At 45.4% G+C, this 26,850-nt stretch overlaps 1 long non-coding RNA gene across 1 annotated transcript; it reads left to right on the top strand.

The window, feature by feature from the left end:
- Nucleotides 1-16,851: 16,851 nt before the first annotated feature.
- Nucleotides 16,852-26,594, top strand: LOC123772034 (uncharacterized). Its single transcript, XR_011230753.1, has 5 exons — nucleotides 16,852-17,010; nucleotides 25,469-25,791; nucleotides 25,885-26,045; nucleotides 26,138-26,243; nucleotides 26,327-26,594. It is a non-coding gene; the product is annotated as an uncharacterized lncRNA (long non-coding RNA).
- Nucleotides 26,595-26,850: the final 256 nt, after the last annotated feature.

Genomic DNA, 26,850 nt, shown 5'->3' with positions numbered 1-26,850 from the left:
GGTAGGCCACTTGGGGATCCGATTGAGGACGACCATGGTAGCAGAGCGTAGGCTAGAAATAATGGCACAACTCACAGCTCGAGAAGAGACGACGAGGGAAGAGCCGTCCCATGAACGGCCGTCCCAAGGTGAACCGTCCCAACTAGAGCCATCCCAAGCGCCTACCAGTGTGGGGAGAACTCACAGTGAACATGGGAGCAGTGGAAGGTCCAGCTGTAGTAAGAGGAGCCTGCAACTGGAAATAATGAAGATGCAACTGGAAGCCCAACTGCGACGAGAGGAGAGAGAAGCGCAAATGCAGCGAGAGGAGCGTGAAGCTCAGCTACAGCGAGAGGAACGTGAGCGTGCAGCTCAGCTACAGCTAGAGGACCGTGCACCTCAGCTACAGCGAGAAGAGCGTGAAGCACAGCTGCAGCGAGAGGAACGTGAAGCTCGGCTGCGGCGAGAAGGAGAGAGACAACTGCGACTGGAGGAGATAAAGGCAAAGAAAGAAGTCGAATTGCGTCACGTTGAGCGTGGGCTGCCCTCACTACCTGCAAGGCGGGATGACCTCAAGGTAAAGGAACGTGACTTACCTACGTTCGAACCACAAGTAGCTGAGGCGTTCTTCGAACACTTCGAACGGATAGCGACTCTGAAGGAGTGGCCGGAAGATGATTGGGCTGCTCTGGGCCAGAGCAGGTTGACTGGTGAGGCCCGGAAAGCCAATAACATGCTGGACCTAGAGGAGTGTGCTAGATACGACGCGATTAAGAGTGCGGTGCTCCACTCGGTTCAGAGAATGTACGAGAGCGTCGGGAAAGTTTTACGCCGAGACCGCCAGGGATATGGAACGGAAATTCCTGTGATGATTGAAGGCGGAGGAAGCAGATTCGGCGGATGAGATCAAACGACTGATAGTGATGGAGAAGGGGCTATATCTCAGGAGGGAGGGGTCGCCCAGACTCTCGCCTTACCCCAGGTCGGGAGGGAACCTTAGGAGTTTAGGAGGAGCGAGGACGGGCGGGGACACTCCCAAGAATAGTGTACCCAGTGAAGGGACCCGGTTCAAGAGCTCAAGGGACGCGGGGAGGAAGCCCCAAGTTGTGAGCAGTGGACCAAGCTCGGGAGCAAGTGCTGCTGCTCGGGGACCAACGACGGGAAGTCCAAGAAGAACCCAGGGAACGTCTACTGTTGGTGCTACCAGTTTGACTGGTAGAGGATCGCCTGGGAGAGGCAGTCGGTGTTTTAACTGTGGGGTACGAGGACACTTTGCAAGGGAGTGCGGTCGCCCCAGGCACGGCGGGAATGTGGCTTTCGCGAGAATAGGAAGCGAAGAGGCCAACGATAACTCAGGTGATATGCCGGTGATGAGGGAGAAGAGGATTCATCCCTTTGTGTGTGAGAGGACGGTGAAGATAAGAGGAGCAAATCCTGTGCCAGCGAGGAGGCTGAGGGACACTGGATCCGACTTCACCTTTGTTAGTGAATCTTTCTTCCCCGAGGACTACAGAAGTTCCAGTACAGGGGTAGCCCTGATAAGAACGTTGGGGGGACAGGTGAGGATGCCCCTTCATAAAGTAACTCTTAATTCTGACTATGGCTGTCAGACTCTCGTGGTAGGAGTCTGTGCTTCACTGCCCAGGATGGAAGCTCAGGTGAACCTAGGAACGACTCCTGTGGAGGATGTGTTCTCCCGAAATTGATTAAGGACACAGAGTGTATAGAGCCCTATCGACATAGCAGCATGACGGACGTAAGCGGCGACGCGACAGAAATTGTGAGAGTGGCATTTCCGGTATGCGCGGTGACATCGAGACAGGACGTCAGGGAAGATGATGTGAGTGGATCCGGTCATGCCGAGGAGAACATACCGGGTGACCTGGGGCTCGATCATTTGTTCCGAGAGGAGGCCAGAGGACAAGTACTAGGTGAGGAAAAGTCGGATAGGAGTATCCAAGTTACTCTCACCAGTTCACTAGGTATTGACAGCGCCCGTCTTGGTGAGCTGCAAAAGGCGGAGTTTCTGGAGTTGGTACGGGAGGCGGAAGGAGGTCTCGCCGGACCCGAGTTGCCGACTCACTTCTTCATGGAAAAGGGGGTGCTAATGAGGCAGTGGAGACCAGTGAGAGAAGAAGCGGGTGGTGATATGCTGAGAGTGTGGCGTCAGGTGGTGGTGCCAGCGCAGTACAGAGGCACGGTGCTAAAGCTTGCTCACTCAGTTGATCCCGCGGGACACTTGGGAGTGACCAAGACCTTAAATCGGCCTCGGGATAATTTTTATTGGCCGGGAATGGACGCTAAGACATGTTTCCCGTTCCACAGGGCGGGGAAGAATGCCCCTGCCATCCAGAAAGCCCCTTTGGTTCCAGTTCCTGCGTTTGGTCCGGCGTTTGAACGCCTAATAATCGACGTCGTTGGACCATTACAAAGGACGAACAGAGGAAATAATTACTTATTGACCATCATGTGTGGTTCGACTAGATTTCTGGAGGCGATCCCAATGCGGAAGGTGACATCAAGATGCGTCATGGGACACCTTCAGCGGTTCTTTGCCTGGGTATGCGTGCCTAAGGAAATCCAGTCCGACTGCGGAAGTATTTTCCAGTCGAGATGGTTTAGGCAGGCTGTTGCAAGCTGGGGAATAGCCCAACTATGGTCATCACTTTATAGACCTCAGTCACAGGGAGCGATCAAGCGGTTCCACTCCACCCTGAAAACCGTCTTGAGAGTGTATTGTGCGGAACAGGGGGCAGAATGGGATGAGGCTGTCTATCCAGCCGTGTTTGCAATCAGAGATGCTATAGTTGAGTCTCTGGGATTCTCTCCATTCCAACTAGTGTTTGGGCACGAAGTGAGGAACCCATTAGTGATGCTGAAGGAGCAGTTGACTGCGACTAAGACGTTAGCGACGGTGGAGGAGTATGTGCAGAAATTCCGCGAATGATTGAAGACGGCGAAGGAACTGGCTGCTGAGCACCTGAAGACAGCTCAAGAAAAGATGTCGATCTGGTACGACAAAAAAGCTGTCCCAAGGAAATTCGCGACGGGAGCAAGAGTGATGATGTTGCTATCTGGGAGAGGTAGGTAGAGTGACGGAATCTCGCTTTGGTGGTCCATACTCGGTTGTCAGGCGAGTGGGTCCTGTGAATTATGAGATCAGCAAGTCGAATCGTCCCCGCAAGACTCAAGTATGTCATGTCAACCGTTTGAAGTCATACTTCCCAGAAGAGCAGGAGAGTGCGAAGTGAATGGAACAGCCAGCAATTTCTCAAGAGGAGAAATTGGTCCTGTGAATGGAGATGAGCCAAGTGTTGTCAGCATAGGAAGAGAAGTGGGCCCGTGCCGCTTGGTACACGCCTGTCATATACAGAAAGTTTGACACACCTAGAAGAGAAGCTACGACATCTGGATAAAGGAAAGAGAAGAGAACTAGTGACCCTAGTAAGGAAGAACCAGTCACTCTTCACGGATGTGCCCCAACGGCACAAGAGTGTGGTGCACGACATAGATGTGGGCGGAGGCAAACCAATCAAGCAGAACGCTTATTGGGTGAGTCCAGAGAAGAGGAAGATCATGCGACAGGAGGTGGAGTATCTGCTAGCGAATGACCGCACGGAGCCCTACAAAAGTGAGTGGAGTTCACCCTGTGTGCTAGTTAAGACGGGTGATGGCTCGTAACGCTTTTGCACCGACTACCGCAAAGTGAGCTCCATAACCGTGTCGGATTCACACCCTATGCCCCGGATAAGTGACTGCGTTGACCAAGTGGGTAACGCAAGGTTTTTTGTCACCAAAGACCACCTGCTAAAAGGATATTATCAGATACCTTTGTCTCCGAGGGCAAGAAGGATCTCAGCGTTTGCTACTCCAGACGGATTATACCAGTACAAAGTACATCCGTTCGGCATGAAAAACAGTGGAAGCTGTTTCCAGTGGATGATGAACGAGGTACTGAGAGGGATGGAAGGCTGCGCCGTATACATCGATGATATAGTGGTGTACGCGGATAGCTGGAGACAACACATGGATTATTTGAGGGAGTTATTCCGGCGGTTAGAAGAAGCTAATCTGACAGTTAATCTGGCCAAGAGCGAGTTCGGGAAGGCCCGACTAGAATATTTAGGCTTCGTCGTGGGCCAAGGAGAAGTGACTCCAGTGGAACACAAAGTGATAGCCATCGAAGAATATCCGATTCCCAGGACAAAGAAGGAGTTGTTACGATATCTGGGGATGGTTGGATATTATAGAGGATTTTGCAAGAACTTCTCAACAGTGGTGCACCCTCTGACGGACTTGCTGTCTAAGAACTTTAGATGGAAGTGGGGTGAAGCCTGTCAGGAAGCCTTCGAGAAGACAAAGAAGTTGTTAACCGAAGCACCGTTGCTGATTTCACCTGACTTCGAGTCCGACTTTATCCTGTACATCGACGCCAGCGATGCAGGGATTGGAGCCACGTTAGCTCAAGAAAAGATCGGAGTTCACCATCAGATAGCATTGTAATCAAAGAATTTCGAAAAGTATCAGAGGGCTTATAGTACAGTGGAGAAGGAAGCCTTAGCCCTGATCCTGGCACTTAAGCACTTTGACGTTTATGTGGGTGGAGGTACTAGACCGGTGCGAGTGTTTACCGATCAAAACCCATTGACGTTCGTGCACAGGACGAAGAACTCGAATCAAAGGCTGACAAGATGGGCCCTACTGTTACAGGAGTATTGGTTGGAAATCCAGCACATCAATGGAAGGGAGAATGTGGTAGCGGATGCCCTCTACCGGATTTACTAAATGATATGACTCTTATGTTAAGAGGGGGAGGTATGTGATGGTGCCCTCTCCAGTTTCTCCCGTATGCCAGCTGTAAGAGTCATATCAGCTTACCTGCAGGTTCTCTGAGGTGCAGGGAATCTTTTGACGTATGAGGCTTCCAGAATGGTTGCTTATTTGGGGAGAAATTTGGTATTTGTAAATTTGCAGGGAAGTGGAAAAGTCGTGCCCTGGGTACAACAAAATGGCGCCCTCTGGCCTGCAAATCCACCATTTTGTGTACGACGCCCAGCGGTCGGTCATTGGCTGGCTGAGGTCACGTGGCTTCATTGACCAATCCGAGCCCACCCTTGGGTCTGTGACGTCACCGAGAGACCTGGCCTGCCGCCTGCAGAGCGCCAGGCGCTCAGAGATACTTGGCGCTTCGTTGAGAGCGGACGTCCGCCGATTGAACTCTCGAGTTCCGAGGTCTAGGAGCCTCCGTAAGTGGATATACACAGCCTGACGAGTATATAGTGACTAACAAGGACTGCAGTACATCAGGGAAGTACGAGGAAGCCTATTCCTGCAGTGTAAGGGCGCCGAGGACCGTGTGCTAATTGTCTTGGAGAAGTCGAGAGAGATACGACGGCTGGAGGAGTGAGTGACTCGCCGTCAGTGGAACTCCAAAGCATTCAGAGCTGTTGTGATTGGATCACGCCCACTAGGAACTCAGAAGGGAGAAGGTGCATCCTGATCCTTGAGTGTGGTCTCGGTGAAGGAGAGCTTGAGGGGACAATGTGTGCAGTGACGACTGGACGAGCCAACGCCCAGGAACTTCACTCAGGGAATGAGCACGGAGATGACGAGGATCTTCACGATGCCTATGGATTTGACACTGGTACTGACAACACGACATTGGATTTGAACACTGGTACTGGCATTCCCTAAAGAGTGACCCTGAGTTGGCAACACGACTGTACATTTGAATTCTAGTACTAGCAGCACATAGTACGATCCCAGGCTGCTGTAAATATATTATATTCGAACCAGCGGCGTTGCTGGGACGCTGAGAGAATTACCCAGCTGGCGACCAGAAGGTATGAAGTGGAAGTGAGGCTACGGCCGGAAGTCCGGCATATTCTTTGCACTCATAGGTGGGCAGGCACGGTGGGGGAGTCACATACTGCAGGATTGAGCTTAGCAGTGTGGCCCAGACCTTTTCCTCTCCCCCTTGGGTCCAAGGTCAAATGGTGGCCGGTCTTGAGGCATGACTAGGAGGGTATCACATATCCCTGGTGGTGATATGTGATACCCTAGTGGAGGGAGCGAAGACCCACGGCATGAGGTTTTAGGATCAGTAGCATGATCCCCCGCTGTTTAACTGTAACCTCATGTAACACAAAGCCAAGGTGAGAGGCACGTGACAATGGTAAACCACAAAGCTCAATTCCAACACAATGTGACGCAAAATAATTAAATCAAAATGAAAATAATTTGAATCAATGAAAATTCAATTTATCAATGAAATCGGAAACATTGAAATGGAATCAAAACATATTTAGTAGAGCATGAGTTGCTCTTATGTGCAGCAGATTGCACTTTTTTTTTTTTTAAATCATATTTTTACCTGTCACAGGTGTGGCATCTATATATATACTCACGAAATGAATGGTATGGTAAACAACATAGCTCAGTTCCAATGCAATGTCATGCAAAATAATTAAATCAAAATAAAAAATCGTAATATAAGACAATTTAATTTGTCAATGCAATCGAAGACATTGCAATGGAATCATAACACATTTAGGATAGTGAGTGTGTGGCTCTTAGGTGCAACAGATGGCGCTTTTTCTTAACAAAAAAAGATAATATTTTTACATGTCACAGGTGTGGCATTTATAATTATACTTATGAAATGAATGGTATGGTAAACAATACAGCTCAATTCCAACACAATGTCACGCAAAATAATTCAAAATAAATTAAAATAAATCGAAATATATGAAATTAAACTTTCAAAGCAATTGGAAACATTGACATGGAAATCGTAACATGTTTAGTATTGTGTGTACTTACCTAATTGTGCTTGTAGGGGTTGAGCTTTGTCTCTTTGGTCTCGCCTCTCAACTGTCAATCATCTGGTGTACAGATTCCTGAGCCTACTGGGCTCTATCATATCTACATTTGAAACTATATATGGAGTCAGCCTCCACCACATCACTGCCTAAAGCATTCCATTTATTAACTACTACGACACTGAAAAAATTCTTTCTAACGTCTCTGTGGCTCATATGGGTACTAAGTTTCCACCTTTGTCCCCTTGTTTGTGCTCCACCCTGCCGAAGAGTTTGTCTACTCTTCTGTTTTCCAGGGATGTGAGCTTCAGCTCCTTTAGCCTTTCCTCGTAGCTCATTCCTCTCAGTTCCAGGACGAGCCTAGTGGCATACCGCTGAATCTTCTCTAGCTTTGTCTTGGGTTTAACTAGGTATGGACTCCAGGCTGGAGCTGCATACTCCAGGATTGGTCTTACATAAGTCGTATACAGGGTTCTGAAAGATTCCTTACACAAGTTTCTAAAGGCAGTTCTTATGTAGGCTAGTCTAGCATATGCCGCTGATGATATTCTTTTGATGTGGGCCTCTGGGGACAGGTTCAGTGTGATATCAACCCCCAAATTTTTCTCTCTATTTGACTCTTGCAGTATTTCACCTCCCAGATGATACCTTGTGTTCAGCCTCCTGCTCCCTTCGCCTAATTTCATCACCTTACACTTAACTGAATTGAACTTTAGCAGCCATTTTCTAGACCATTCCTCCAGTTTATCCAGGTCATCCTGTAGTCTCTGTCTATCTTCATCCATCTTGATTCTTCTCATAATTTTCGCATTATCAGCAAACATTGAGAGAAATGAGTCTATACCCTCCGGAAGATCGTTTACATATATTAGAAACAGGATGGGTCCAAGTACTGAGCCCTGTGGGACTCCGCTGGTGACATCTCGCCACTCTGATATCCCCCCCCCCTCTCACCGTTACTCGCGTTTTCCTTTGCTTAAGTACTCCCTTATCCACTGGAGCACCTTCCCTGTTACTCCTGCCTCTTGCTCCAACTTTTTTAACAGCCTTTTATGGGGTACTGTGTCAAAGGCTTTTTGACAGTCCAGGAAAATGCAGTCGGCCCACCCTTCTCTTTCCTGCCTAATTTTTGTTGCCTTGTCATAAAATTCTATTAAACCTGTGAGGCACGATTTACCATCCCTATCCCATGTTCGTGGTGCGTTACAAAGTTATTTCCCTCCAGATGCTCTACGAGCCTTTTCCTCACGATCTTCTACATCACCTTGAATGGTATACAAGTTAAGGAAACTGGCCTATAGTTCAGTGCCTCTTGCCTGTCACCCTTCTTGTATATTGGAACCACGTTAGCTGTCTTCCAACTTTCTGGTAAGTCTCCTGTTTCCAGTGGCCTGTTATGCACCATAGAGAGTGGCACACTTAGTGCTTCTGCACCTTCCTTTAGTATCCATGGTGAGATTCTGTCAGGCCCAACAGCTTTGTCACATCCAGCTCCAGCAGACACCTTTTGACCTCATCACTGGTGAGGTCAAATTCCTCCAAGGTTGCTTGGTTTGCCGCCTCCTCACTTAGTGCAGGGGCTTCTCCTTGTTCTATTATGAAGACGTACTGGAATCTCTTGTTGAGTTCTTCACACACTTCCTTGTCATTCTCTGTGTATCTGTTCTCCCCTTTTCGCAGCTTCATCACTTGTTCCTTCACTGCTGTTTTCCTCCTGATGTGGCTGTGGAGCAGCTTTGGTTGGGTCTTGGCTTTATTTGCGATGTCATTTTAAGACTGTATCTCTGCTTCCCTTCTCACTCTGAGGTACTCATTTCTGGCCCTCTGGTATCTCTCCCTGTTCTCAGTTGTTCTGTTATTCTGTAGTTTCTTCATGTTCTTTTACTCAGTTGTTTCGCTACCTTGCATTCCTGGTTGAACCATGGGTTTTTCTGTTGTTTTTTGTTTTCTCCTTTTGGACGGGGATAAACCTGTTTGCAGCTTCCTGGTATTTCTGGGTGACAAAATCCATCATGACCTGCACATTCTTGTCTCCAAGTTCTGTTTCCCATGGTATTCTCCTGAGGAAGTTCCTCGTCTCGTCATATTTTCCTCTTCGGTAATTCAGTCTTTTTCCCTCCGATCCCATCCTTGGATAGGTTATCCCTACCTCCACCAAGTACTCAAAGGTCAGTACACTCTGATCACCCATTCCTATGGGGGCTTCAACTTTGACTTCCCTTATTTCTGACTCATTCAGGGTGAATATCAAGTCGAGTCTAGCTAGTTCATCATTGCCTCTCACTCTTGTGGGTTCCTTGACATGCTGGCTCAGAAAATTCCTTATTGCCACTTCCAAGAGTTTAGCTCTCCACGTATCTGCACCTCCATGTGGGTCCCCATTCTCCCAGTCTATCTTTCCATGGTTGAAATCGCTCATGATTAAGAGTCTTGAACCATTCCTGCAGGCAACTGAAGCTGCTCCATTATATTAATGGTCCCCATGTTGTTTCTATCAAACTCCTGTCTAGGTCTTCTGTCATTTAGGGGAGGATAGTAAATGACTGCCACTATTATCTTAGGTTTACCCATTGTTATAGTTCCTGTTATGTAATCTCAGAATCCGTCACAGCCCGGAATTTCCATCTCATCAAAACTCCAGTCCTTCCTTATCAACAGGGCCACTCCTCCACCTCCTCTCCCTTCCCTCTCTTTCCTTACTATATAGTAGTCCTTTGGAAACACAGAATCTGTTATGACTCCTGACAATTTTATTTACGTTAGTCCTATTACATCAGGGTTTTCTTCTTGCGCCTTTTCTGCCAGTTCACTTGCTTTATTGGTAAACCCATCAATGTTTGAGTACATTACCTTGAAGCTCACGTTCTTATTTCCAATTTCACCCTCACTCCCCACAAGTGTAGGAAGTTTTTCCATGGTCATTGCTACTTGGGTAGGCTCATCCTCCTTTGAGGTAGTTGCCAGGGGTTCAGGGGGAGGTGGAGTGGGGGATGGAGGGCTTAGGTCTTCCTCAGGCCTGCTTGGGGCAGGAAGAAGACCAGGGGCTGGGAATGCAGGGGATACTTGGAGTAAAGGGAGTGGGAGGATTTGGGTTTCATGATGGGCATTGTGCAGGGGCAAGGAAGGGTTTGTGCTGGGGGATAGGGGGTGGGGCCCTATTGGGTGGTGGGCTGGGGTGTTGCATTCCCCCCTGGGGTTCCTGGGTTGCTGGACTGGGGTTCCCCACTCCCCTCTGGGATTGCTGGGTTGGAGGCTGAGGTTCCCTGGCTCCCTTCCCTCTCCTTGCATCTGCTGCCCTTACTATCTCGTCTCTGGTCATGTCCCTCTGAACATATACCTCTTTGTAGTTCCTTGCATACCTCAGTTTGCTCTTCTTTACTAGGATGTCCTCTTTGATGTCCTCGCTCTTGAATACTACCTTGATCAATCTCTTTTTGTCTCTGTTGTACTGACCAATCCGGAAAAACTGTTCTGTCTCATTCAGCCTTTTCCATTCCTATCTCCTTTAATATCCCTGCCACTGCAGCTTTGTCTATAGTCCTGGATTCCTCTCTTGTGGAGCCCTCTTGTTCCTTGACACCTACCACTACTACAGCTCTTTTCCTTTCCATTAGCTGGCTTGTGCATCTAGCTGCCTCCTGTCAGGTTACTGCTTTCATTACAACTTCCTTGACTGTGGACATTGCTCCTGGGCTCTTCATCATTTCAGCAAAGGTTGGGCCAGTTGTAGGGGTCCCTGTCATTCCTACATCTCCTGGTACCTGGGGGTTGGTCCCCTGGGCCAGAGTCTGAGGAGGGCCTGTTTTTAGGCTTTTTATCTCCGCTTGTGCTGCACTTAGTTCTATCTGCAGTTTACATATAGTTTCCCTCAGGTCCTTCAATTCCCCACTGACTTCCTTCCATGCCTTAGCAATCATCTCCATGTATGACTCGTCCAGTCCCTCTCCTCCAGCTTCATTCTGTTGTCTTGCCATCCCGCATGACCTGTGTGTGTGTGTGTGTGTGTGTGTGTGTGTGTGTGTGTGTGTGTGTGTGTGTGTGTGTGTGTGTGTGTGTGTGTGTGTGTGTGTGTGTGTGTGTGTGTGTGTTTGTGTGTGTGTGTCTGTGTGTCTGTGTGTCTGTGTGTCTGTGTCTGTGTCTGTGTCTGTGTCTGTGGGTGCATGTGAGTGTGTGTTTATTGTGGGGGTGGCATGGTGGGGGGTGGGGTTAACTGGTGGAGGGATGAAGGAAGAGGGAGTGAAAGGGAGAGGGGAGTGAATGGGAGTGTGGGAGAGAGGGAAAGAGGTAAGGGATGGAAGGTCAGTCCCAGGGATGAGAGGTGAGGTTGGCGGTAGGCTGGTTTGTGCGTGTGTGTGTGTGTTTACATTGGCTTGTTAAGGTGAGGAGTGGGGGTGGGGCTAGTCAGTGGCGGTGTAATGTAAAATACAGGTGTGAGAAACTAGTACCAAGCTGAGGCTCTCGAGCTACTTTTTCATATTTTAACTAAAGGTCAAAGCTAATTATTGAATAAAAAACACTGTACACCTTATATGACTGACTTTGAGAGGCACTCACCTCCGAGTAAGCATCCCACAGCACAATTAGGTGATTTATGAAGTGGTGTCCGCCTTAATTGTTGACTTCCCCGCCAGAGGTCCTCCGACGTGGTGGTCCAAATGCTTCCCTTCTCTTCCCGCTCAGCCCGCCACGGTCTTGCCACAAACTCGTTCTTTTTCAATTTTTTTTTCTTATCCAACGTTATAAGAATTCACTATGTTGCGTTATCACTGCATTGCTGTATCCTTCATATGCCCAAAAACTATGTTTTGGGCTCACTGGTACGTATATATCCCGAGAATATTGAAGTAATTCGCGGACTGCCGTCCTACACTTCTGCCTTCCCTGGCCGTCCCTACACGTGTGTGTGTAACTACCTAAGTGTAGTTACAGGATGAGAGCTACGCTCGTGGTGTCCCGTCTTCCCAGCACTCTTTGTCATATAACGCTTTGAAACTACTGACGGTCTTGGCCTCCACCACCTTCTCACCTAACTTGTTCCAACCGTCTACCACTCTGTTTGCGAAAGTGAACTTTCTTATATTTCTTCGGCATCTGTGTTTTAACTAATTTAAATCTATGACCTCTTGTTCTTAAAGTTCCAGGTCTCAGGAAATCTTCCCTATCGATTTTATCAATTCCTGTTACTATTTTGTATGTAGTGATCATATTACCTCTTTTTCTTCTGTCTTCTAGTTTTGGCATATTTAATGCCTCTAACCTCTCCTCGTAGCTCTTGCCCTTCAGTTCTGGGAGCCACTTAGTAGCATGTCTTTGCACTTTTTCCAGTTTGTTGATGAGCTTCTTAAGATATGGGCACCACACAACCGCTGCATATTCTAGCTTTAGCCTAACAAAAGTCGTGAACAATTTCTTTAGTATATCGCCATCCATGTATTTAGAAGCAATTCTGGAGTTAGAAAGCGTGGCATAGGCTCCTCGCACAATATTCTTTATGGTCCTCAGGTGATAGTTTTCTATCTAGCACCACCCCTAGATCTGTTTCTTTATCAGAATTATTTAAAGATTTCTCACATAATATATAGGTTGCGTGAGGTCTATGTTCTCCTATTCCACATTCCATAACATGACATTTATTAACATAAAATTCCATTTGCCAAGAGGTGCTCCATATACTTATTTGGTCCAGGTCATCTTGAAGAGCATGACAATCATCTAAGTTTCTTATCCTTCCTATTATCTTAGCATCATCAGCAAACATGTTCATATAATTCTGTATACCAACTGGTAGATCATTTATTTAAACAATAAACATCACTGGTGCAAGAACTGAACCCTGTGGTACTCCACTTGTGACATCAGTCAGAAAATTTTTCATCCATGTTTGAAGCTTACCAGTCACCCCTCCAATATTTTCCAGTTTCCAGAACAAACTCTTATGTGGAACTCTGTCGAAAGCCTTTTTTAGGTCCAGATAGATGCAGTCAACCCAACCATCTCTTTCCTGTAATATCTCTGTTGCTCGATCATAGAAACTGAGTAAATTTGATACACAGGATCTTCCAGATCGAAAACCATACTGTCTGTCTGATATTATATCATTTCTCTCCAGGTGTTCTACCCATTTAGTTTTAATTATTTTTTCCAATATTGTGACTATTACACTTGTCAATGATACCTGTCTATAATTAAGGGGGTCCTCCCTGCTTCCACTTTTGTAGACTGGAACTATGTTAGCCTTTTTCCACACTTCAGCTACAATTCCTTCAAACAGGGATGCCTGAAAAATCAGTTGAAGTGGAATGCTGAGCTGAGGTGCACATTCTCTCAGAACCCATGGTGAAACTCCATCTGGACCAACTGCTTTGTTCTTATTTAGCTCCTTGAGCATTTTTTCCACTTCGTCTCTAGACACCTCTATGTGCTCTATGTTGTTCTCTGGAATTCTTATTGTATCTGGTTCCCTGAAGATTTCATTTTGTACAAACACACTTTGGAACTTTTCGTTTAATGTTTCACACATTTCCTTTTCATTTTCCGTAAATCTATTTCCCATTTTCAACCTCTGAATATTATCCTTTACCTGCAATTTGTTGTTTATGAATTTATAGAATAGACCTGGTTCTGTTTTACATTTGTCTGCAATCCCTTTTTCAAAATTTCTTTCTGCCTCTCTCCTCACTGCCGTGTAGTTGTTTCTCGCATCTTTGTATCGCTGGTATGTTTTGGGGTTTGGCCTCTTCCTGTATTGTTTCCATTTTTGTGTCTTTTGGTCTCTGGCCCTCTCGCAATTTCTGTTGAACCAATCCTGTTTCCCAGCTCTGCATCTCTGTTTTGGTATAAAATTTGTTGTGCCTTTATCATATATTTCACAAAACTTGACATACATCTCATTCACTTCCTTGCCTAGCAACAAATCTGTCCAATTATACTCACTAAATTTTTTTCTAAGGTTGCCATAATGTCCTCTCCTAAAGTCAGGTTTTTCAATTGCATCAACCTAAATATTTTCTTCCAGATTATAACGCATTGCATACTTTATTCCCTAAAAGACATGGTCACTTTTACCCAAGGGAGAAAGGTACTGAATGTCAAATATTTCTTTCTTCTGGGTAAATATCAAATCTAGCATGGAGGGAACGTCCCCTTCCCTCATCCTCGTAGCTTGTTTAACATGTTGATACAAGAATGTTTCCAGGATGAGGTCTACAAATTTACAGGTCCAAAAATCTTCTGTTTTAGCTTCATATGCTTCCCAGTCTATGGACTTCAAGTTGAAGTCACCGACTATCAAGAGTCGTGAACTATCGTTATCCGCTCTCGCTATGATATCTCTCATTATTGTTATAAGACCTTATCGTTTACTATCTAGCTCCTCCTTTGACTATGTGCTGCTTGGCGGTGGACTATATGCATTCATGATCATTAGTTTATCATCCTCATGGTAGATCTCTAGTGCTATTATGTCAACTTCTTGTGGATTGGCAGTCATTTTTTCGTTCACCTTTAGGTGTTCTTTCACCAGCACAGCATCGCCACCGCCTTTCCTAATTTTTCTGTCCTGTTTCCAAATTGAGTAGCCCCTTGGGAATATGACCTCATTTAAAATAACATCTTCAAGTTTTGTCTCCGTGAGTGCAACTATGGCTAGTGTCTGCAGCTGTATTACATCACTTAACTCCAGTATCTTCGATCTTCTCCATCTATGTTGGTTTATGCAATCTTCAGGAACTTGTTCCCCCTCTTCTTATTTTTCACTCCCCCTCTCTCTAATGATTTTGTTGGTTTGCCTTAATGTACCACTTTACTGGTCTGCCTACCCCTATCACTTTGTAGAAAAAAAAGAATTGATATCTTCTTCATCCCTGTTCTCATTTATACGTTTTGCTTCAGCGAGGTTCAGTTTCAGCTTCTCTCTATCTTCTTTTGAAAGATCTCGTCTTAACGACCACACTTTCCCATCCTCATCACTTTGTAATTTTCTAGCATTCCTTAGTACTTCTTCCATCTGTTTGGCACCATTTAGGGTGATCCTCAAAGGTCGATCTTTCCCTTTTACATATCTGCCTATTCTCCTGTAGTCGCAAACATTCTCTATGGTTGTAAGACCTTCCACGAGGCTAGCACTTTTATCTACTACTTTCGCTTCTTCTACAGCTCTTTCTGACCTAGCTGTTATTTCCTTTTCTTTGCAGCCAAAAATTATCAGGGACTTACTCCGATCAACTGTGCTTTGCACCAACTTCGGGTTAGATGCCAATTCTTTTCTCACTTCCAGCCTAATTTTTTTTATCTTGGTTGCTGCAGTGTTTGACTTCCTTTACTGCTTCTTCAATTTTTTCCTTCTCCTTGGCCACGTGTGTGCATAGGTGAGTTGCATATTTTTCTTGCACTGTACTATTCCCTGTGTAACTTCCTCCATTTGTGCTGACAAAAGCTGTTTCTCCTGTTGAATTTCCTTACCTAACCTATTGTAGTCATTTATGTTTAAACTTACTTCAACTTCTTCCAAAGCTATTTTTAAGTTTATTTTCTTCTTCCGTGGCTTTGCAATTTGTTTCCAATTGATTCTTATCCTTGCAGAAGTCTTTCACTAAACCCTCAAGACATAAAACTTTGCTATTTAAATGGTCATTACTTTCTTTCAATTTACTAATTATTTCTACATGAGAGTTCACTATAGTATCTAATTTTACCAACTTATTGTATAGACTGGTTATATCAATGCTTTCTTCACTGAATCCAGCAAAGTCAAGCTCTGTTTTGTATTTCCTCTTACCGGCGGCCATCTTGAATATTGTTCTCTGCACTGGAAACACTAGGTCAACTTTTTCTCATCCAATTTTTCACTTCCCTTGGCACATTCCTGTTATCTCACCTATTATTCAAAAGCACAATACCTTTATGTTCTCTGGGACACCACTCACTATCATCCTGTACTACAATCCTGTGTGTGTGTGTGTGTGTGTGTGTGTGTGTGTGTGTGTGTGTGTGTGTTTGTGTGTTGCTATTACGTGCAACAGATGGCGTTGTTTTTGAAAAAAAAACATGTTTTTTTCTGTCACAGGTGTCTGTCATACTAACTATATAGTAGGTATATAAAAACATGTGCATATTCGAATGGAACGTTGTGTCCGAATTTCAAAGCAATCGTTGAAGAACTTTTGGAGAATACAGCATGTGTGGCTGTTACATCCAACAGATGGCACTGTTTTTCAAAAAAAGCATGTTTTTTTCCTGTCATAGGTGAGGCATATATAGAGTAGGTATTTAAAAATACGCGCCTATTCGAATGCAACGTTGTGTCAAAATTTCAAAGCAATCGGTAAAGTGGTTTCGAAGATTTCTCTCACTTGAAAAAGCATAGTTAAAAAAATATATATGTTTTCGTCACAGGCGTGACATCTATATAGTATGTATATAAAAACCCGCTCGGATGCGACTGGAACGTTGTGTGAAAATTTCAAAGCAATCGGTGTAAACTTTCAGGGATTTGAGGTTTTTAAGAAACGAACATTTCCATTTTTATTTATATAGATATTTGAACTGACAATTCATCTTTAATATAGTTCACACTACTAGAGGAACTTTACAACTGTAAACTTATTATTTCTCCTTAGTATGGGAACCTTTTATAAGCATCTTAATACAAGTAAAAGTTATTACATTAGTGCTAAATATACTGTGAGTGTCTGTCTTGGGAGCGCAAGTCTTCCCCTCATCCATCTCTTCTCCATCTCTATGTTGTAATTAACAATAAGGTAAATGACTATAAATAATAAATATTTAAACAATACATAAACAAAATCTACATAGCAGTGAAGGAGGTCAAGTAATGTTCCGTTAATTATGGGGTTAAGTGGCCCTTGCCTTGATTGTTGATATTGTCAATGGCCACTTCTGGCAGCGGCCACTGGCCACCTCTGGCAGCGGCCACTGGCCACCTCTGGCAGCGGCCACTGGCCACCTCTGGCAGCGGCCACTGGCCACCTCTGGCAGCGGCCACTGGCAACGTGTCTGTTATGGTCGTAGTGGCAGGAGTAACTAGCGTCTTAGACCCCAGTTGAGGCGCAGCCAATTACAAGCCAAGATGGATCTGTTGCGTCAGACTATTAACCAATGAGAAGCAGTGTGGTGAGTATAAAAGTGGGAGCTGGAGCCGTGGTGTGTCAGTTACCTCCTCTCCACGGCAAGACATCTTATCATAGCGAAGGTTTGTGTTTTGTTAAGTTTTGTTTAAATGTTTGTTATAGGTTGGTTGTTGGTTTTTATGTTTTTTAAGTTGACTAATAGGTATTATTATAGACGTTAAATTGTTGAACGTATTTCATAACTTGTAACTTCCCCCCCCCCCCCCTTACTTCACAGCCAAACTAGTAGTGTCGTGAGTCAAACAGTTGTCAACTAAATGTCGCAAGTTATTAACCACTTCAACAATATTACTTTCCATGTTTATACATAGTAATCTTCTATGGCTATATGTAACTAGATGACATGTAATCGTGCCTTTGATTCATATCCAGTTAATTACTCCCAATGTGAATTCCTAGAATTGAGTTTTAAATTGTCTTCCACACGACTAAAATGGAGTTCTTAAGAATTATTAATAAAGTGATTATTCAAAATGACATTAAAAGCGTCTCTTGATTTCTATATTACCTTGTGGAGTGGGTTAACTGGTTTGGGTATAAAACTGCTAAAATTCGTGTATTTAATTAATTTTGAAACTAATCATAACTCTTGTACAAGAATTAAAATCGGCCATAACTTAATTTTAATTATTAACTTGACTGAAATTCCCTAAACCTCAAGCCTATAATTGGCTTGAGCAGTTAAACCTCTAAAGACCCTATACTGACAAACTTGCAGGGAGCTTGTGTAACGGGTGTTGGAAGGAAAAGTTGTCTTAATTCAACATGTCCTTTGCACCTTCAGGTCTAACAAATGATTCCTCCTGGTTTTGTTACACTTTACTAAATCTGAATTGGTAAGATTAGGTTTACACTAAGTAACTTGTCTAAAACTCGGCCTCGATCATCTTGGCTGTCGCATGGAAAAAATGGCCACCCTTTCATCATCAGTGGCTACTGTATTTAAATGGCAATTATTGCTGGTATAAATATTGCGTAGAAAATTTCGCCCTTGTGAATATAAAGTACTTGTGCTTCTTGAGGACCGTGGTGCTTGACGAAGTGATCTTCATAATGGTGCACTAACATAACTAGTAAACACCCCTTTACCTACTGGTGTTTTCTAATGCATGACGGATCATCGCTGACTTTCCTGAAGTGACAATTAATGCCAGTTCTAATTGAAACCTTAACTGGCAATTATCTTCCTGGTCAGATAATATCCCACATCCTTCAGAATGCCACAACCTCTATTCCTCGCATGTACTTTACTAAAGCTCTTGAAGGTTTATTACTACAAACTTGTCTTAAATCTTGCCTCGTGTTTTAGTATAGTGAGGGAGTATTCAAAGCTACCACAATACTCCTAAATAGGTACATCTTAAATGGGTCCCCTTGCTCAGTGTAAACCCGCGATTCATTTGGGGGAGGCAGTTAGTTCACTGTAATTACTCTAAACTAGAAGGTAAAGCCTGGCAGCAATTGAAGTAATTTTTTTTAAGCATAATGCAAAACTACAAATTTTAGCGGTAAAATTACTCGCCAGGGTGAATGCTATTGCCATAAAACTTTAATATTGACATCTGGTAGATAACCACGTGTAGGTTAATCTACAAATTATGTAAGTTTGGTTTTTTTCAATAAATTTGAACTACTGAATATGGTGGACACGGAACATGCTGTTCTTAATGAAGTTGACCAGAATGTTAAGTTAGACTCCTTGCATTTGCTTCCATAAACTCTGACTTTTCGTGCAACAAATGCTACAAAACTCCCACGTCCAACAGTGTTGGACATGGTGGTGGTGGTGGGGGGGGGGAGGGGAGGAATCGGGATGATAAAACTACTGTAGTACATGTACTGAACCATGACTTTATATTGCCCGGCACCTCCAAACATTAGTTCTTCTAGTCTTGGAGGTTAGCACAAAGACCTTGCCGAAAACTTATGCATGGAATGAACTTTAGGGTGAAAGGAAAGTCATTTCACCTAGATCAAAATGATGCGTAAAGCTGCAAATGTTCCTGACCCAACAATGTAAACTCTAAATTGCCAGCGATGATGAATAGCTAGTGGACGAACTTTCTTCTTCGAAAGTGGTATGCATGGAATGGGTCTCGCAAGATAGGTTTAAGCTTCCTAAACCTTGTGAAAGTACAGCCCCTTTGCCCTCTACAGAAAGTTGATACAAAGAGCACGTGCGTGTATTGAACCTATAGGGCACTGATCCTCATGGACATTAACTTTTCTAATCAACCGGGTATCTAAATAGAGAACAAAGCCTCTTCTGTTGTAGTAAAGGCTAAACATTACACACGACCTTCAAAACGAGAGGCTAAGGGGGGGGGGGGGATAATTTGGATACTTTGCATTTTCTTGTGGTCGTACCAGTGGGATCACAAACTCGTTGGAGTAAAGAGTTTACTGCCTTAAACGTGCTCTAGTATTTTTCCCAGGCCAGAGACCAGGTGTATAACATTGATTATTGCTCTGGCAATAGTGTTTAACCAGTCAATGGAAATTTTGTTGGAATTAGTTTTATGTTCATGTAAACAGTAATTGCAGCAATCGATGGATAATTGCTACATAAAGCTCCCTCTGTGACGTCCCCTTGCCGTGATGAAGCTCATGTACACGTCCCTGGGACCAGTGATGGTTGCCTTTGCCCGTTTTTGGGTGGTGTACGTTCAGAAGAGAACCACGTAGGGGCCTCGTGAGCCATCGGACCACCTGCTGGAGGGGGAAGGTCCCCCCCTGAGTGGCTGGTCAAGTGTCCCGGCTGTGGCGATAGGGTGAATGGGGTCTTGGCACCAGTATGGGAGACTAGACGATGTAGTAAGACTCCTCTGTTGAAAAGGGGGAGCACCGCTGGAGACGACGCACCCTTCCTGCAATGGCGCGTGCTCGGCGTACCTGACTACCATGGTAGGTGGTGTCCCTTGGTTCCAGGTCCCAAACATTTACATTGATTAATGTATGACTGACAAGACTTCTTACTCGCTCGTGGGGTGGGCGACCAGGCTCCCTGAGTCAAACTGTCCTGGAAGACTTTGCTCTGTATCTCCTACTACAGGACCTGTTCTGGGCCCTTAGCAGACTACTCTGGCCTGCTCCCCTCCCTCCTATGTCGAAGAGGGTAGTCCCCCAAACCCTCTGTGGTGACCGCCTCGTCCCCTTGCACGGCTCCATCTTTGTCACTACTGCACCTTATGACCCTTCTCGAAGTTCTCGCAGTTGTCACCTTCACGGCCGCTCTTGTATGCTCCCTTCCCATGCTAATTTGTACCATTCCTAGATTGGTCCTGCTACGCGGACTAAGTACTTTGAGCTCCATCCTTTGGATTCTACTAGACTTTTTTACCCCCCCCCCCCTTTTCTTAAGCACCTTGCAGACTCGGTAGAAGCCTGTTACTTTCAACCCCCACCAGTCTCGGCGAGAGTCGTTGCTGATCCTTCTAAAGATGCAGCTACTCGCTTGGCTACCTTATCCTGCATTAGCGAGACCCCTTTTTGCCTCGCAAAGAACGCTGTTAAATACTAGTCATGGCACAGTTCTCGTGTATTATGTTGTAACCAGCGGGTGTTGGCAATCTAAGACTGCCACGAGGATATGAAGAATCAAAGGCCATTCTGTCTTTCAGGTAGACATGTTTACTAGACCCCCCCCCCTCCCCTCGTGGTCGTTGCCGTCAGCCCCTTCGGGTGGTGAAGATTTCTTTTGATATTGGCACCCTTCTGACCTGTCATTCTTGCTGGTGCCAGATGCTCCATTCAGGAGTACGTTCCATCTCATTGGCTCTTATAAAAAGTACTGGAAGTTTTGGCATGGTGCCCTCGCATGCTCCAATGTTGCCTCCACACAAGACAAGGGTGTAAGTTGGAGTAGACTTCTCCCCGGGCTCCTTGCCTCAATTGCAGCGAGGCCGACCCTACCTTCTCTCCCTCGTGCTCTTGAGCTAATCTTGATTTCGGGGATTAGCGTCCCCGTGGCCTGGTCATCGGACCCCCCCCCCCCCAAGGAAGTGGCCCACAGCAGCTCACTCCCAGGTACCTATACCCTGCTGGGTAACGGGAACATCAGTGTGAAAGACTTTTTGCCCATTTCTCTGCCTCCACTTCGGATCGAACCTCAGGCCTAAGAATCCGAAGTGCTGTCCTCTTGGCTGCCAGATACTAGTGTATAGATTACAAACTTGAGGCAGCAGTCTTCCACCTGAAACACTGGGGAAAGTTTCTTTTTCTGAGAAGAGGTTCAAATCTACCCTCTCCCTGTACGTCTCTTATGCTCACGTGTTGCACTCCCCCCCCCCCCCCTCTCCTCGTCCTTCCTCAGTATCGCAACCACTTCAGGCCTTATACCCAGTCACGCCCACCTCCCCAGTTCCTTTGTTTGGTCCGGAATGGTTCCCCTCTTTGTCAGGGGTTCCCCTTATTTCTACTCGGTTTGTCATGTCTCTTCTCCTTTCTTTCTCCTCTCCCTCTGGTCCTCCATCTCTTGGTTCTCCACGCTGCTTGTGTGTGGGCTGATGTCCATTACATTCCCAGAGATATTGTTCACTCTCATGTTGAGCCCCCTCTTCCTGCTATTAAAGTTTCTTTGGCCCCCGCTCCCCTCTTGGTTGCTGAGGTGCGCTCCCCTCTTGCTGTCCTTGACTGCCACTCTTGGTTGTCTCCTCTGCCTCCTCCTCTTCTGGACCCTGCTCCCTTCCATCTTTAATCATTTTACCCAATCCGCTTGACTTTGCTGACCCTGAGCTTCTTTAATGTGTTGTTCCTTTTCCACCCTTTTCTTCTATGTTGCTATGTTCTTTGTCTTTTCTTCAGTGGAACTTTCGTGGATACTACGCAAATTTCCTTGCCTCCAACTTCTAATTTCAGTTTTCGCCTCTGTCTCAGGAGCCAGTGCTTGGGTGCTCGTCCTGGTAGCTTCCATGGCTGTTTCTCAACCCTTCCCCTTCCCCCCCCCCCACCTCCCAAATGTCCAGGTTGCTCTTCCGGTTCTTAGAAAAAAAAAAAAAAATCCTGATTCCTTGCCTGTGCTCCTGCTGGAGGATTTAAATTGTCAACATACCCTTTGGGGTGATGTTTTGATACATGGGGTCGCCTTTTTGAACCGTTCCTCTCTTCTTCCATCTCCTGAATTCTGGCGAGCCCACTTATTTGGATTCTCGGACTCGCACCCCTTTCCTGTCTTTATCTTTCTCTTTGTTCATCTCTTTACTTTGATTTCGTGTGGCAGGTTCTTGATTATCTCCATGGCAGTGACCATTTTCCTATCCTTGTTACACTTTTCCGTTTCACCCTCACCACTCCTTCCCTAGGTGCCAGTTTGCTGAAGCTGACTGGCGCTTCTTTACCCTCCATGTTACTACCTCCAACGTTTCCATTCTGCCTCTCCCTCGTGGCCCTCCTTTTTTCATGAGTCTTCGACATAGCCCGCACTCTATTCCTCGCTCTCCTTCTCGGGGAAGGCGGAAGTGCATTCCCTGGTAGACTCTGCTCGGGCTGTAAGCATGCAGCCTGGGCGAAACTGCAGACGGTTGAGTCTTTTCTTTTGTTTCGGAAAGAGTATGGTGGCCCGAAGGACCATCAGTACTGCTAAACATGTGTACTGTCTTGTCTCCACCATTACGTCTGAAACTCCTCCTGCTGCAGATCTGGAAGCGTGTCTACAAGACAGTGGGCAACTTGGTTCACGATGTCTCGCCAGTCCTTCATCTGTGATACTTTGTATGTATGGGGGGGGGGGGGAGGGACCGGTTGCACATCTTGACGAAATTGGGTTTCCACTTTTTATGTTGGTTCTGGTTCTCGTCTTCATAGAACTTTCCTTAAGTCTTCTTGAGTCTCTCCCTTTAGATTTCTGTAGCCATCTCGGCCTTCCCTATAACGATCCCTTCTGAGCTTCTCTGCCGTAGCCCTCTGTGGTTCTACGGTGGTGGACTCTGATGCCAATCATTGAGATGTGCGGGGAGGGAGATTGTGAAACTTCTGATATTTTCGTCTCTACACGTATTTAGAGTCGGTTTAATCAGACCTGGGAGTCGTAGTCAATCATTGAGGACTGGCTCGATGCGGTTGTCCTCCCATTATGGAAACCACTCTAGGTCATCCCTCGACTACCCTTTCCAAGGTTTCCGCCCTATTGCCCTCAAAAGTTGTCTCTAAAGTCTTAACGTATGGTTAATGTTCGTATGTATTTCTTGGAACACTATCACCACGTCTCCTTCTCAGCTTGGTTTTAGCATGTGCTGCAGCACAACAATGTCCTGGTGAACTTGGTCTCTATTCGTACTACTTTTGCTGCAAGGATCTCTATTGTTGCCGTCCTTTTTGACCTGGAAGAGCCTCTTAAGGCTCTTCGAGCCAGAATATGATGCTGCCTTCCTGGCGGTATCATTCTGTTCAACTTCATTCTTTTGGCCTTTGTGGGAATCTTCCCCCTCATCTGCTAAAGTTTCATCTCCTCGTTCCTTTAGTAAGGCTTTGTACAACTCTCTGCACTTTTAAGGCAATATGAGGGTGTACCCCAAGGTACTGTTCTGAACAAAATATATTTTTTGGTTGCCCTCAATGCTCTTCGTTCCTTCTGGCCTCTTCTCGTCTCTGTCGACGATCTTAACCTTGCTATCGGTGATGATTCGCCTCTTCAACGGCGTCTTCAACTTGCAATTGATGCCGTGTCGTCTTGGGCCATCGATCATGGCTTAGTTCTCTAAAATTTGTTCTATGACTTATCCTCGGAGGCGTGTAATTCTTTCGTCCATCCTTGTTGCTTCATGGTCTTCGCCTTGAATAAAAATTGCGTTAAGGTTATGGAGTTCATCTTTGACACTCGTTTGTCTTGGTCGCCCCAAATCTCTTACCTGAGAGTTGAAAGCTCTAAGGCCCTTAACCTCCTCAAGGTGTTGTCCCATATTTCTTGGAGGGGGGGGGGGGAAGAGATGGGTGCACTCTCTCTCCTTTTTACATTCTTCTTTCGTCCTATCTAAACTAGATTATGGTTGCCCTGTTTACTCGCCTGCTTCTACTCTTCGCAGTTTTGATGCCTTGCACCATATTGGATTGCACCTCGGCTCTAGTGCCTTTTGTTAAACTCCAACCCTCGGCTTGTACGTTGACACTAGCTTACTATCTCTACAGGACTGCCATAATTGCTACTGTCTTCGCTATTCTGTGCGGTCCTTAAAACTTTTTCTCCAGCCTCTGTCGTGCTTTGCATTTTACCCCTCTTGTATTACCTGTCCCTCTTCACCACCTCCCTTGTTTTGTCTGTGTATATCTAACATTATTCTCATTAGGTCCTTGGTTCTAATGTTTCTCATCATATTTTTTTTTTTTTTGGAGGGGATGGAGACTCCATCACCAATTGAGTCCCCCTTGCAAAGTTTTGTACATCCTTGAACCGCATCACTAAAGCATTTACGCCTCCTATGGTTCTGAAAAGCCTTTTCCTTGAGCACTTTTCTTCACACATCCGCTTGGTTCCAATCTTCACCGATGGGTCTAAGTCTGCGGGCGATGTAGGCTACTGTTTTTCCTGACCGCACTTGTGTATTGCCTCCCTTCAGAGACTAGCATCTTTAGTGAAAATTTATGCTATTCTCTCTACTGTCTCCTGCGTTCTGTGTCAATCCTTTGTGGTTGTAGTTAATTCTCCTCGTGGCTCTAGGGTCCCTTAATCCTGTTCATCTAGTGGTTATCGAGAAGCATAGGTTGTTGCTCATCTCTAGTAAACTTATCTGTAGCTTTGCTGGGTTCCCAGACATTTTGGTGTTTAAGCGTACAGATGCTGCTGCTAGAAAGCCTATCTGTTCTTGTCCCATCTCCAGTAAAGGTATTCTGGCTTTTACCCAGTTATTCATTCCTCCATCCTTGCCTGTTGGCAGGGTTGTTGGTTTTCTGTAGTTGATAGCAAGCTGTGTGCTTTTAAGCATAGTTTCCCCCCCCCCCTTCAGTGTCCTTCCTCCTACTGGCGGCAGGAAGTGACTCTAGCAAGGTTGCATATCGGCCACTTGCTTAATTCACCATCACTAAGGAGCAGGGCGAAACTCCATCAATTGTCCAAATTGCATTTTTCTGCGTTCAGTCGTGCATGTCCTTATTGAATGTCTTGACTACCAGGACGAGGGTGTTCTGCTTTCCTACCGTTCCTTGCAGTCGCTTGTCCCTCGATAGTTCGTGGTGAATGGGGTGCTTTTGATATCTTTCGCCTTGAGTCTTTATTCTATATTGGCATCATCGATGATATTTAGCGTCCTCTGATTATTTCGTGCATTTGATGGTGCTACATAGCCTTCCCAGTTTGATGCCTTCTTTTAATAATTACTTACTATGTCAAAGTTTTTTTTTGTGTGAAACTTCACTACTGAAATCTTTAACTTGTCTAAAATATACTTACGCATGTATATGCTACTTTGAATCTAGCAAGTTTTGCAAAATTATTACTTCCAAAATGAAGACATACTTTGTTTACTTGTGATGTAACTTAACAATAGTTGTCAGTGACTTGTTTTTTGTAATATTTTAATCTCGTTACAGATGAGTGTCATAATATTTCTGGTGATTGCGACGGGAGTGATGCCATCCTGGGCCCAATACTTCATTAGAGACGACGCTGCTCCTGTCATCTTGGGAGTCACTGTTGACAGGCCATTCGTTACCTCAACTGAACCTCTTGGTATCTGAAGGCGGCTCCAGCAACCCTCCCACAACTACCAGCCCAACAACCTGTGTTTGTTCAGCCACAACTACCAAGCCAGCCTCGGGCCTTCATTCCTCAGCCTCAACAAGTATCTCCCCTATTGCCTCCCTTTACCTTCCGTCCAACTTCATCTCTATGTAACCATGCTGCTAAACCCCTGGTAAGACGTTTTATTTTCCTTTAATATAGCAGTTTTAAGGTTAAATGGCACTTAAAATGAGCCCCCCACATAATGTGTATTCCAACTGGTCAGGTTGACGAGGTAGAGGACGGCAGAGCGTATCACTTCTCATGGTGTCACGACTCTGGTAGACTCTACACCTGGGAGCAAGCAACCTATTACTGCTCTGGCCGTGGCAACGGCTTCCAGGCCGTCAGTATTGAAAGTCTCGGGAAGCAAGAATTAATCTCCAGGTTCCTGATTGCACGCAAGTTGACAAGCTAGTATTGAAGTATAACTTGGCCTGGAGTCGCTAACTTGGATGTAATGGAATGATATATTTCAGACAACATCAGCGACATCTGGACGAGCGGCAACAAACGTAACTCGAGGTCTTGGTCGTGGTTATCTGGCACTTCCTCTCCCTACTCTAACTGGTCTAGCACCTGCAGGTGAGAACTAGTTTGTTGACCGTAAACACTCGTGGTGTTGATTGGTAATGATCATGGCATTGAGTACCACTTGTCTTCCCCAGGCGAGGACTACCACAGCCAGACAACGATGAAGGCAACGAGGACTGTCTGGCGGAGTTAAACAACCAGTATAACGATGGTGTCACTTGGCACGACTCCTCCTGTTTCCGCCTGAGGCGTGTCATCTGTGAGGCTCCACGCTTCTATGTTCAATAGTTATTCTCCATTTGTTCTCATTATTGTAATATTATAACTAATGGCAGTAAGCTTTTAATCCTATTGATTCATTTTGTCTTAGAGTAAGAATCTTTAATAAAAGAATCTGATAAGTGTGTTAATATAAATACTAAACACACACTTTGTTTTCATTCTCTGAAGTAGTTTGTCTACATCGCTCATCTTACAAACACGTTTGATCTGTTGGGGGGGGGGGGAGACAAAAGGAATAATGTCAATGTAGCGACCGTGAGTTGTTAAATAGTCTGGTTATGGATATGTCTATCAGTTTGCAGACGCCTACCTGCTAGCGAGGTCAGCACTGTAGTGTTGACCAGATTATAAGGCAACCTGTCCTCACTAAGTTGTT

The sequence above is a fragment of the Procambarus clarkii genome, chromosome 38, assembly GCF_040958095.1.
Source record: "Procambarus clarkii isolate CNS0578487 chromosome 38, FALCON_Pclarkii_2.0, whole genome shotgun sequence".
In the NCBI taxonomy this organism is placed as follows: domain Eukaryota; kingdom Metazoa; phylum Arthropoda; class Malacostraca; order Decapoda; family Cambaridae; genus Procambarus; species Procambarus clarkii.
Note: the sequence above shows the minus strand (reverse complement) of the source record. Positions and strands in the feature narration are given on the sequence as shown.